We start from the raw sequence: 12371 nt of genomic DNA, 5'->3' as shown, positions 1-12371 counted from the left end.
AAAGATTAATCCTAAAATACATTTTTTTAAACAGGTAAAGTTATTTACATCCTTGCAAAGCGGTTATGAAATGCTACAAAACTAAAACAAGAGCATTTTGTATTCAGGATAAACTAAGTCAAAAAGGCTATCTGTATATTACTTCTAGCTAGATTTAGCAGTGTGGTGGTACAAATGACTATGCAAAGTGCATGGCATTGAAGAGCCATAGTCAGAATGTGTACACTGGTGCGTGTGTTGTGTGTCTGTGTATACATATATATATATATATACACACACACATTTTTAGTATTACATGCTATATACCGACCAGTGATTAAAAAAAAAATTAATATTATGAAGATGCTTGTACTGAGGTTAGAAGTTGCATAAGAATAAATTCTATGCTGCAGCGAGATGCCCACTTCAGGTTGTTTATTGCATTAGCTGGCATCTCAGAGAGGCACTTCAAGACCATCTCAGGATGCGTGGTGATATTGCAACCATTATTTGAAGCCCTAATGAAAGAATTTCTGCTATTTTTAAATGGTGCTTTTAAGATTTTTCTGGGTCCTATAGGACAGCTGCTCTCCAAAGGCAATCATTGCAAACCCTGAAACTTATTTCAAATTGTTTTTTCTGCCACCTCTTTAGCGTTGGGACACAGAAGTACTTGCAGACTGCATGCTAATGGAAATTCTTGTCCTCCTTAGTGGTAAGCGCAGCTATTAGCACTCTTGTCAATGAGTTGATTCCCCCTTAAAGAAGAAAAAGCAAGGTTGGGAAATGTACAAGAAAAAATGTTTAGTTATCTCAGTGATGGCACGTGGAACAGCACTGAGTACTGCAGTTGTTTCACTTGTGTGTGTATTTTGTATCAACTTACTAGTACTGGCTTGGTACAACTTACTTGGTATTAGCACACTTGAAAAACTGTTCTTCAAATGGCAATATATGCAATACTACCTTTTGGTTCATTTTTTCTTGCAGAGGTGCCTTTTTTTGCAACGGGATGATTTTTTAACCAAATTGTATCACCTGTAAAGAATTTTCATGTGATTCTTGGAAACCTGCTGCAGAGTCTTCACTATCTGCTATTCAGTCCTGTTTTCTTCTCCTTTCAGCAGGTAAGCAAATGTTTCTGCAGCATTATCTGCAATGGGAAAATGTTTCCAATTTCAGACACCTGGAGAGTACCTTTTGTTGGACAGACTAGGGTTAGCATTTCTCTTCCAGTATCTCTTCTTCACCAAGATCATAGGCAGAAAACCACTGCAGAATAATATTAAGCTGCACTGGCAGACTGTGCACTGAAGTGTATGAAGAATTCTCAAATGACCTATATTGGGGGTGAGAAGCAGCACCAAACAGCTGAGTGCTAGTAGTATCTTAAACAGCTGCAGCTATTTCTGCAGAGGTGCTTGGCACAACCATCTCAAGTTCATTATTATTCAGTGCTAGAATTGGGTTAGCATTTGAGATTTAAGGTTTTTTTATGGAGGAAGGGAGTCATTAATGGAGAGTGTGTATGGCAGTGTGTGTATGTGTATTTGTGATGGAAAAGTCGATGTTCTTAATCTGTCCTTGATGTTCTGTTTTTCTTTTGATATTATCATCACGTGTGGTAACTCTTATTTTTTCAAAGCAACTTATACATTTTCTTAGAAAACAATTGCTAGTTTCTTCCTACAAAAGAATTTTCTTTCTGAACATATTAACATTTTTATTTTCTCTATAAGAATTACTTTATCACTAAGCTGCATGAGCTAAACTTTGCTATGGCTTCAGTTTTTTTGTTTGTTTGTTTGTTTGTTTGTTTTTTTCTGTGATATTTAAGTGAACAGGTCTTTTCTAAAGGGTTCAGCCTTTAAAACCTTTGTTTTGATTTATTTGGTGGTAATGCATGTTTTCGTCCAAATTTTTGTCAAGATGTAAATGATGGAAATGCCTACTCCATGCTACCTCATTACAGTTATAGCTGGATTTTGCCACAGTGTTTATTTTGTCTCATCCCAGGCTGTATGGGTAGGTAGGCATGATACATCTTGCAGCTCCACTAGGGCCTTGCACCATATGCAGTGCAACCCACAGCAGTATTTAGCTTCATATTTAAACTGCATGCAATTTTTTAAAAGTGAGAGAAATAATTTTCCATTCTGCTGCACCTTTTTGCAAGGATTTCAAGAGTGTTTTTACCTATTCCTTGAGAAGTGAGTTAGTGGCACGAGTAGCAGAGAGGGTACTTGTCAGCTGTGTGTACAGTGATGGGTCTCAGATGATGAAAAATATGAGTGTGGGTATTGCTCTCAACTCCTGTGGAAAAGTTGAGGTAAGAATCTGGGTATAACTTGGTCAGGAAATTCCTGATACCTATGTCCACGTTATTTCAAGCATGCCCAGAAAATTTCTGCTTCTGAACTTTGCAGCCTTATCTAAAACAAATACCCACGTCGGTTGTTTGCTAAATTAGTAATCTACCAAGTAATCTGTTATTAAGCATGAGTTCTGCTGGCAGCATCTCTAAATATTGATGCTAGAGGATTCAGCCATTGCAAGCAGAAGTAAACACTGATTTAATGCTTCACTGACGTATTTTGAAAAGTTTGCTGCAAACACTCCATCTTTGGCTTGTTTGTTGTTAAACTTTTTGTTCTTGCTATTGTAAATGATTGCATCTCAGAGTAAACAATTGGACATATGCGTGCCTTCTGTTCCAAGCAGAGCATTTGCAAACTATTCCACTGTAAACTGTTTATGGAGTACTGTGTAATCTGTAACCTTACTGTGATGGACAGACTGACTGGAATTCCCACCATGTGAGGCATTAGTAGAAGTTAAGGCTTGAACAACTCACCAGTACCTCAGAAGTGTTGGCTGACTCGAAATACCAATGTCTCATGGAGAAACACTGCCTGCATGCTGCAAACCTAACATTTGATAAATGCTTATTTTTTTGCATTGCAAAAATCATAACTTCTCGCTTGCTGGTGATATAGTAGACTTTAAGTGATGCTTGTGGCTTTAAGTGCAGCAATGTATTCAAATGTGATATTCCTACAGTTTGCATATTTTCACAGTTATATTTATTATTTGTTTTTCATTGTGGTGTGATATAATTCAAATGTCTTAGTCAGGATTGCAGTCCTGTGGTAACGGGGACCATAGAAAACACGTGTTGAAGGTTTCAGTCCCTCATCAGTTTACATCTGCGGGCCATGGCCTTTGTAAGTGTTAGTGCATTCATTTAACTTTCTGGATGTGTAGAGACCCATATGAGTAAGTGGAAATATCCCAGGCTTCAATCCAGCTCAGGGAAGTCTTGGCATGACAGGGGCATAATCAGAAACAGCAAAGTGATGTGGTTGCTGTGCTCACAAGGAGAAGGAAGTTGGTGAAAATTTTGAAGGATGAAGAAGGTTAACAATGCTTACTATGTCACAGCTAATAAGCACACAATCTTTTCATAATTAGTAGTACTATAAGAAGTTCTTAGCAAAACTGTTTGCTCCCTTTTTTCTCCTCCTCCAATAAAAACAAGAGAACCTGGCAATATCTTCATTCATTTTTTTAATTCTTGTCCACTGCTGGAGTGGTTGTTAGTCTCAGCTCAACTCTTCCTTAAAAATCTCAACTGATTCCTTAGCCAGAAGATGCTCTTTACCAGCACATCCAATTGTCCTTTCTGTTTGGGAAGTCCCATTGAAGGCGCTTGGCCCCTTGGCCCTTTTCTCTGAATCTTTTCTCTGAATCCTGTGATGCCTTTGGTCAGTCCCACTGGCAGACTCTCCTTCAAATACTCCTAATTTAATATCTCCCTGTTTGAAATACCAGCTGAGCCTGGAAACACAAGATAACTCCCAAAGGTCTCTTCATCTAGGGTCGGAGCATGTACTCAGGAAAGTGAAACATTCATTAGTAGGACGCCAAATTATTTATACTTGTTTCATAATCAGTGAGGTGGTAGGAGACTGGGAATGAGATTAATCTCTTCTAGTTTGATACATTTACAGCTGAGAACACTGTAACCATAACCGAACTATTCACATTACATTCTCTTTGCAGTTAGTGGTGAGAAGAGACACTTCCAAGCATGTCCTACCTAAGCAGCTTTAAATATCTTTACAGTATGTGATGAAGTGTAGCATAGCTGTGCCTGCTTTTTTTCCCAGCACCTATAAAATGAGGTCTAAGTTTCCCTGTATGTCTCTACTTGTCAGACACATGCATGTCTCACTCCCAATGTCCATTACTTCATTTCCTGGTAGCTGGTGTTGAATTAACTTAAAAAATGCAAAGACCAAGCTGCAGTGACTGACCTTTATCTCAACCTTAATTTCACTATTCAGTTCTGACCTCCAGGTTACTATGCTGCTGTCTCTGCAGTCATGAGTGTCCTGTCTCTTTTCCTCAGCTCTCTTGTGGACAATTAAATCAAGAGGAAGGAATGATTTAAAATGGTATTCACAGTTTTCTTCCTTTTCTTTATTTACTATCTCAGTAAAATACAGACAGTAGAAAAGTAGATAAAAGCATAAATATTCTATCATCTGTTGATTTACCTAGCTTAATGTATCTGAAATAACAATATCACCTATGTAGCTGATTTAAGTAAAGGAATGAAAAATGTATCTTTCACTTTTCTTTTTTCCCCAACTCCATGCAAATGCAACTCAGCTTCCATAGGGCTAAGCAAAGGAAGACAGGTCACCTTATTGACGTTTGAATAATCTTCCAAAAGTTAAATAATGAGAATTATCAAAATAAGGCCTTCAAATGTCATGAATTGGGTATAAATGATGATGTGAGCTTGAAAATTATTATTATTGGGGATTTCTTTAAAATCTGTGTTCTGGTTTTAAGCTGAATTGTTTAGTTTAGTTTTGTTTTTTTCTAGCTTTTTCAACACTAGACTTTGACTAAATAGCATTTCTTGATAAAATAATAAGAAAACTACACAGATAAATGCTAGTGGGTCCTGGGCATATTTTCATTAAGCCTCTTAACTAGGACTTAACAAAGTAGCTGATAATTTTGAATGCATTTCTTCATAGTTACAAAAGTTTAGGTCCTCTCACAGGGAAAAATAGTTATACAACGTTACGGATTCAGCCTTTAAAAATTAAAGACCTTAAACTTTTTTTTTAAAGACTACTGAGTACCTACAGTAATGTTGGAAGGCATTTTGCCTTTCCAAATATTCTTTAAAATGCTTGAACCCCAGAAGATTTTTATTTGAAAGCATAGGTAGGAAGCAATGAACTCAGAAAATTTCTCTTTTATTACAGCAAAATAAGTTTAGATGCATTTACATTTCAAACAACACACTAAATTCTTGAACTAAGGGAACTCAAATGGAGTCAATGAACCAAAAGCCTGGATTTTAAACACTATCTTTATGCCAGTCTGAATCAAAAGTTCAATTGTAGATGCTCTAATCCCTCTGAGTTTACACTCTCTCTCTCTCTCTCTCTCTCTCTCTCTCTCTCTCTCTTAACAGATGGAGTATTAGCTGAGAGCTAATATGGATTGGCTTAGATTTATTTTACGTGTAAAGTGATGCAACTCTCCCTTTCCTATCCTTCCTTCTCCCAGTCTCCGAGTCTTTGTGCTGGCACCTAGTGCTGCATAGGCAAATATTTCAGAAAGGAAAATAGCAATTGTTGTTTTGTTTTGTTTTGTTTTTAGAAAAATAAAACAAAATTCTGGTTCATTTTTTTCCCTGTGATCATCAATCAAATTAAACTGATTGCTTAAAAATCGGTGCAAGGAAGCAGCATCCAAAGTACATCCTTACACATTTTCTAATTACACTTAGCTCTGGTTATAGTTCCACCTGCCCAGCAGCAACAGAATATATTTTTACATTTTCTTATATTTCAGTACACTTCATTGGTAATTTGCTCCCTAGAAAGCAGTTCCCCTTTTTTTAGGAGAGACAAAATTCACTGGTTTCATGACCTTTTGTTTCTGCAGAAGTAGGTGAACTCACTTGGAATAAATACAAAGCAAGCCAAAACGTTATGCAGGTCAAAATTAAATCCCAAACTGACCTTTTGTAGTCTCAGAGAAGATCAAGAAAAATAAAATAAAGAGTTTGTGGGGAAAGGTTGCTTCCCTTTATCTTCTTTCTCGTGGCCTGTAGTTGGCAAGTACCAAAGTACTGCAGGTGAGACTAAATCTTTATGGATGTGCATTGTGGCAAAAAGCAGATGAAGGGCAAAAAGTGAAGACTTGTTGACAGGGAGCCTGCTCCTACAGCCCTTTTGCTGGAAGCTTTGGCAAAGGCAATGGAGGAGCCTGTGCGGTGTTGGGGCTGCCCTGGCGGGTCGAAGGCCACTGCCTTGGTGGGAAACGGGGCCAGTGCCTCTTGCTGCAAACAGCAGGCCCCTAGCAGGAGGAATAGGAAAAGCAGTGCTTGAAAGCATCATGCTGTTCTACCCTCAGGTTCAGCTGTCTGTGGGGAACAGAGCAAAAGCAAGATGTGGGGAAAGGAGGGTTTATTCACTTGGTGACATTTGGTGCCAGCTAGTTTCCAAAGACCAAAGTATCAAAAGGAGCTGAGACACTGATTTGAGCATGGAATTGACTACAGCCCCATTTGTTAGAGGTCTTCAGTTTATTCTTTTTTCCAGTTTCCCAAAATGAAGTATGCCTCCAAGAAAGAGATGCAAGGAAATGCTTGCTACAAGCCCAGGACTACCTGGCCTGGGGCTTTCTTTACAAAGGAGCCATACATCCTAGGAACCGGGACCAGGGCCTTCCTTACCAGGATCCCAGCTGTCCAGGAAGGCATCTGTAAGTCATTCCTGAGATAAATCCTTCCAGCTTTCTGTTTAGGAGTGGAGAGCTCAGTATGTGTGGGCTTTCAAACTGCTGGCACTAGCAGCAAGTCTGAAAGACCTTGGATGGCTCACATGTCCCGGTGCCTTGAAGCTGAAAACTATTGTGGTTCCCAATAGTTTTCTGGAAAAAAAAAAACAAAACAAAACAAAACAAAACAAAACAAAAAAAAAAAACAGGAATTTTAGTCTCATAAATACATTTAGAGAACTTAAACTGCTCTGCTGTGAAAAAGTTTCTATAGTCTGAGGTTGGAGAAGATATCTTTTGAAATGACTGAAGAAAACCTGGTGAGTAAGAAAACTTGAGCAGCAGAACTCATCAAGAAAGACATGACAGAACTTCTGAACATGCACAAAACTTGTGAATGACACCTCTGTTCTTCACTTTCACAATATAGCTTGAGGTTGCTGATGTTCATGCAGACACCAGGTAGGGAGGAGTACCTCAACTCCATATCTAGTTGTTGATACCTTGTGGGAAAATAAAATGTTTTCTGGAAGGAAATGTAATGGAATTTCCCTTAGCTCCTGGGTAATGAGGCATTCCTTCCAGATGATAACTCAAACGGTGATGTCATGTTGGTGCCTGACTGAAGACTGAGGCAGGCCAATGGTCTCGGGTGAGAGTGAAAGGAGTTGTGCCAGACCTTGCCATAGACTCTAAAAATTTCCAGCACTCTGCCCTTTGAGGTAAATGATTTCCCAGAACATGCTGAGAAAACATTGACAGTACAGTGAGATGTTACAGTTTTGGATTATGTCAAAAACCTCTCTGGTAGTTTTTCCACTCAAGAAAATATAATCTCGTGATGCTAAGGGAGAAAGGTTTTTTTTTTTTTTTTTCAAAGAATCCCTTTGTATTGAAGGCTAGGCTTTTGTGACTTTTACAGGGCTATGAGATTTGTTCCAGAGAGCTATAGGACCATTCAAGTAACAGCAGCGTAGTACCACCAGAGCCAAAGATCCCTTGAATTTGCAGAGTTCTCTCTTGCATTGCTCAGTGCTGAAGTGGCCTCCCTGACTTATGCACAGGAGGTGGTAGTAATCTCAAGGCATGCTTCATGTTTCCAGCCATGCTCATATTCTCATATGCTGATAGAAAGGCCAGGATATCACTTGCAACTAACAGCTGGCCACCAGTGCAGTTTATTAGAAACTCAGCTAGTTATCAAAGTTCTTTATCTTGGTGACCTTCCAAAGCAATCAGAGCCTTCTTGGAAGACCTTGAATTAAAAAAATGTTTGGATATAAGAAGAATAGCACTGCACAGCACACAATTCTGATCTCCCAGGGTTCACAGATTTGGAAGGCACTGTACCATGTATAACTGTAGAAGACAGCATTGAGATACTCTAGCTGCTGCATCAAGGTCATGGTGTTCTGGGATCCAAATAAAAATTATGCAAGATAGGCAATTTAGGAAAGAATTCACATGGAGCTCAGGAAGAAAAAAGTCATGTCCATTATGAGCTCAGTTATTTTGTAAGATTAATTTTTCACTATCTCATAATCTTGTAATAAAAGCACAAAGTATTTTAGACACTTGATTTGCTTATTGATCAGAACTCTGAGACCTCAGTTTTGAAATCACAGTTATAGGCCTGCCTTCATTTAAAAGTCAAGCTGTATGGTTGCCTTGGAATTTGTATGATGTGCAAACTGAGCTGTTTACAATGGGTTGTGAATTTGGTGAGTGGGCAACAGTGAAACCTGGCATGGGGCATGCCCAGTTCTTGGAAGCCCACCTCCTTCCCTGGAGGTGCTGTGAATGGAAGGCAATACTGGCACAGGTCCTGTAACCCAGAGCATTGATTCTCACCTCCTCCAGTGTAACCATTGTGCTCATTGGATCACTGTGCTATCTTTAATTCCCAGAGCCTGTATGGAGGTAATGAGGAATGATATGAGCTGAGGTAATTGCCTTGTGATGTAAAACCTGATATTTTTGGAAGGGGGTATAATGGGCCTATTCCTATCCTAATTGTCTCCTATTTTCTATCTCCTGAAGGACAAGGATAAAAGATTTAGCTATCTACTGTATTTTAAGAACTGCTTACGTTGTGCTCTGTGAACTGAAAACTTCTGCTGGCAAAGAGGTTTCATGGATGCTTTGTGGATGGTCTGTATAGGTATTGCTAGATTCATGACCTGTCAAAGACTTGGTTCTCTTGGAGCCAGTTGAAGAGTGGTTTGCAACACTGTCTTAGTACCATAGTGTTTTGGTCTCCTTTTTCTTTTCCCATTCCTTCTCCTGAGGAGGTCGCTAACCAAAAAAGCCAAAAAAAAAAAAAAAAAAGAGGGTCAAACAGTCAGTAAGCAGATGAGAAATGTCCAGCAGACATGGGCCAGTCTTTGAGAAGAAACCAGACATGGGTGGTTGATGTAGTCCTTTGCTCACATGCAGGTCTCTGTGTCTGCTGAGGAAGTCTCTTAGGCATATTCATGCTGCTCTGCCACATGCTGAATAAAACTGTTATGGGAATACCTGGGAGATGGGCCCTGATCTTCCACAGGTTGTAATGATTATGGGTGTCCTTAGTTGACGGAAATTGGTCTATCTCCAAGGCAGGCAGGGGAACTGCAGCTGCTGTGGCTGCCTGCGAATTGGGTCTGAAATTTTGTAGGATGGACTGTGCTTGTGGGTGTTGCTGCAAAAATGGCAAGGGAGGCAGGACATCCCTTTCTAGCAATAGTCAAAGTGCTGTTCTGAGGGGTTGCCTTCTGCTTGTTTAGGAAGGAGAGATACTGTCTTCTAGCATTTCTTCTTTCTAGCGAGGTAAAATGTAAAGAAACCCTGTGTGTGTCTTGTGGCCAGCTGAAGAGCAGAAGTCCCAGCTCTGCCTTAAGAGGGGCTCTGTTGGTGAAGGTTGGGGAGGCAGCCCAGTAAGGCTGCCTTATAGGTGCCCTCCTATAAATCAGTGTGGGGCTGTGGTGAGGGCTAGCAAAACTAAGGCTGTCCTATAACCAGCCTCAATAAATGCCAGGCAGAAATTTTCCTTGAGATTTTCTGTATCTCCAGAAGTTGCAGTGTGAGTGGGACGGAGGGGGAAGGGTGCAAATAGACCCTGTGTGGTTTCATACTTCCTTTATTCTCTTTATCCTCTGTTTTCTGATGATAAAAAGAGCTTTATGTGGCTGTTGTAGCAAAGGAATTGGTGAGTCATAAGGTTTGCGACTTCATTTCCCCCTCCACTCTTTCCACATTTTTCCTGGTGGTCACATCTCCCTCTCCCCTTCTGTCTCCCCCCTTCTGCTAGTGCAGCAGGATGTGCTGCACCTTTAAGAATTGTGTTGTTGTATTTTTCAGAAGACTAATTCCTGAGCTTTGGCATATGTTGAGGCATGCCCTGAATTTTGTGGTGTGTTTTATGAAAAACTGCAGTGCATTTGGCTAGGGAGGCTTTTAATTCCTTTCTGTGCTTTGCCTCTTGGAGAGCATGCACTGTATGGCATTTCCATAAGGATTTCTGCCGTCTTCCCCTAATGAGAAAAAGGGAGATAAAGTGAATTAGCGTTTTTTCTTTTTCTTTTACTTTTTTTTTTTTTTTCCCAGTTAAAATTTATACTTATTGAGTTGTTTTTTAAATGCCAAGGCTATGGTGGATAAAGCTGACCTAGCAAATTCTCTTCCTGATTGCATCCCCACACTTAACACCATTCCTGCTGCAGTGTTAACCTGTCCTTGCAGTAGCAGAAGAGTACAGCCAGAGACATGTTGACCTGTAGTAGTCACAGCATTGGCAGCTTTATTATGAATTTCACATAATTGTGAATATCTTCATGTTCTTGCTCATTAACATTACTTTTTACTTCCTTTCCTCTCTCACCACAGTCAATAAGAAACTTGTAAGAAGACTGCAAAATTGTACTGTGAAGATTAATATAATGTTAAGTAAAAACAGTGTAGGTTTTTTCTTTTCTTTTTTTTTTTTTTGGCATATCTTTTTCTTTCAAAAGCAAGAGAGTGTTTGGGGAGCTCTGTCTGGATCTTTATTTTATTTTTTAACATTTGCAGGGGGCAGCAACACAGACTTTCAACCCCAGCTCCCAGTAGGAACGGTGCAGGTGTTACAGGCATACCAGTAGGTAGCTGCAGAGTTATCCCTGGCAATTATTTCAAAAGCTGTGCATGTTCCAAGGTCTTGGGTCTGTATGCTAGCACTGCCTTGTAATAATAGCATAAAGCCTCCTGGATTGTCAGCATGTATTCATGTCCCTGTGCATTGTTTTAGGCTTCAAGGCAGCAGGCATCTCCAGGCGAACAGAATGCTGTACCCTGTATACAGGATTCCCCCTTCATCTCCAGAACCATGGAGGTTGAGGAACTTACCGCACAGTCACCCACAGGATGTGCAGCCCAGAGATGAAAGAGCAGTTTCAAGTAGAGACAGGCCTGCTTTTATGAGGAGAGATGTTGGAGGGGAAGGAAGGGAGCAGGCTCTAGGGCTGGATTTTCCTGCCACACTGAGATTGTTGCGGGGCTTTGGTTAAATCACTTAACCTTTGAGCCACAGATTATTTGAGAGTAAAATAGTGTTAGCACAGCATACTGCATAATGGGGTTAAACAAGTTAATGTAACAGTACTTTACAGTCTTGGCTCTGCAAATGTGCTGAGCGCAGTTGTTCTATTTAAGAAGCTTGTAGTATTTGCTATTGAGCCCATGGAGGGTCTCTGCCTGCCCTCCCCTCCCTCCCAAGTAGCCCGGTCAGTGCTCTTATCCCTCTTGGTGGCCAATAGCGAGCAGCCCCTGCCAGTTAGCTCCCTGGTCTTGAAGCGGTGCTGGATTGCGGCAACTCTCTTCAGAAGTGCCTTCAGAAGAGTGGCTGCACTTCAAACCCTGGTGAGGAGCTCAGCCTTCTTCATTGCCCTCCGGCTGCCCTGGCCCCGCATTGTCCCCTCTGAAGCGTGCTAGAACGGTGGCTTGAGGTCCAGCCCAGGCATCCCTGCATCTCTTGGCATCCCTGTCACCCGCTCACCAGGTGGCCCAGGCAGGTCATATCACCTTTCTCTTCTTCACTGTGAATGCTGGAGTGTGGGACATGCATTTTACCTTCATACCCCAGAGCTGTTCAGTCTGAATTAATGAATGCCATGAAGTCAAGGATGCCCAGGGATGCACAGCACAATGTAAATGAGAAGTATTGCTATGTAATTGCGGGTGGAGGTAACCCTTGTTGAGGATGATTGATTTTTATCATAAGTCAACATTTGATTAGGTGGAATTGTAGGAAGCATAGAAAAAGCCTGCCCTCTGTTACCTGCATCAGAAATCTTTTAGAAAACAGGAATGCTGTTTCTCCCATGTGCTTTATGGTTGTATAGACACTGGGTCTAGTACTGGTTAAGTACATTGATGGGGAGGCATAAAATAGTCTGACTTCTATAGGTGTAATATTTCAACATTCAAAGAGATTTTTTGGGGGGGGGAGGGGATTCAGTGTTTTATGGGAAAGCCAAATACTGCTTTTTGCAGCATTGTCTTGCATATCCAAGGTTGACACAGCAGCTCCTTGGGTTTGGGCATTTTAGCAAGTTGGGAATTTTGAG

General features: G+C 40.5%; 1 protein-coding gene across 4 annotated transcripts in view; it reads left to right on the top strand.

Moving 5' to 3' along the window:
* PRR5 (proline rich 5) overlaps window positions 1-12371 on the top strand; it is an 86378-nt gene that overhangs the window by 21242 nt on the left and 52765 nt on the right. For all 4 annotated transcript variants that reach the window (XM_035310173.1, XM_035310182.1, XM_035310189.1 and 1 more), the window contains exon 2: window positions 970-1106. The gene's annotated coding sequence lies outside the window, so the exon portion shown is untranslated. The remainder of the gene's footprint in view (window positions 1-969; window positions 1107-12371) is intronic.

Source organism: Oxyura jamaicensis, chromosome 1 (genome assembly GCF_011077185.1).
Source record: "Oxyura jamaicensis isolate SHBP4307 breed ruddy duck chromosome 1, BPBGC_Ojam_1.0, whole genome shotgun sequence".
NCBI classification, from domain to species: Eukaryota; Metazoa; Chordata; class Aves; order Anseriformes; family Anatidae; genus Oxyura; species Oxyura jamaicensis.
Note: the sequence above shows the minus strand (reverse complement) of the source record. Positions and strands in the feature narration are given on the sequence as shown.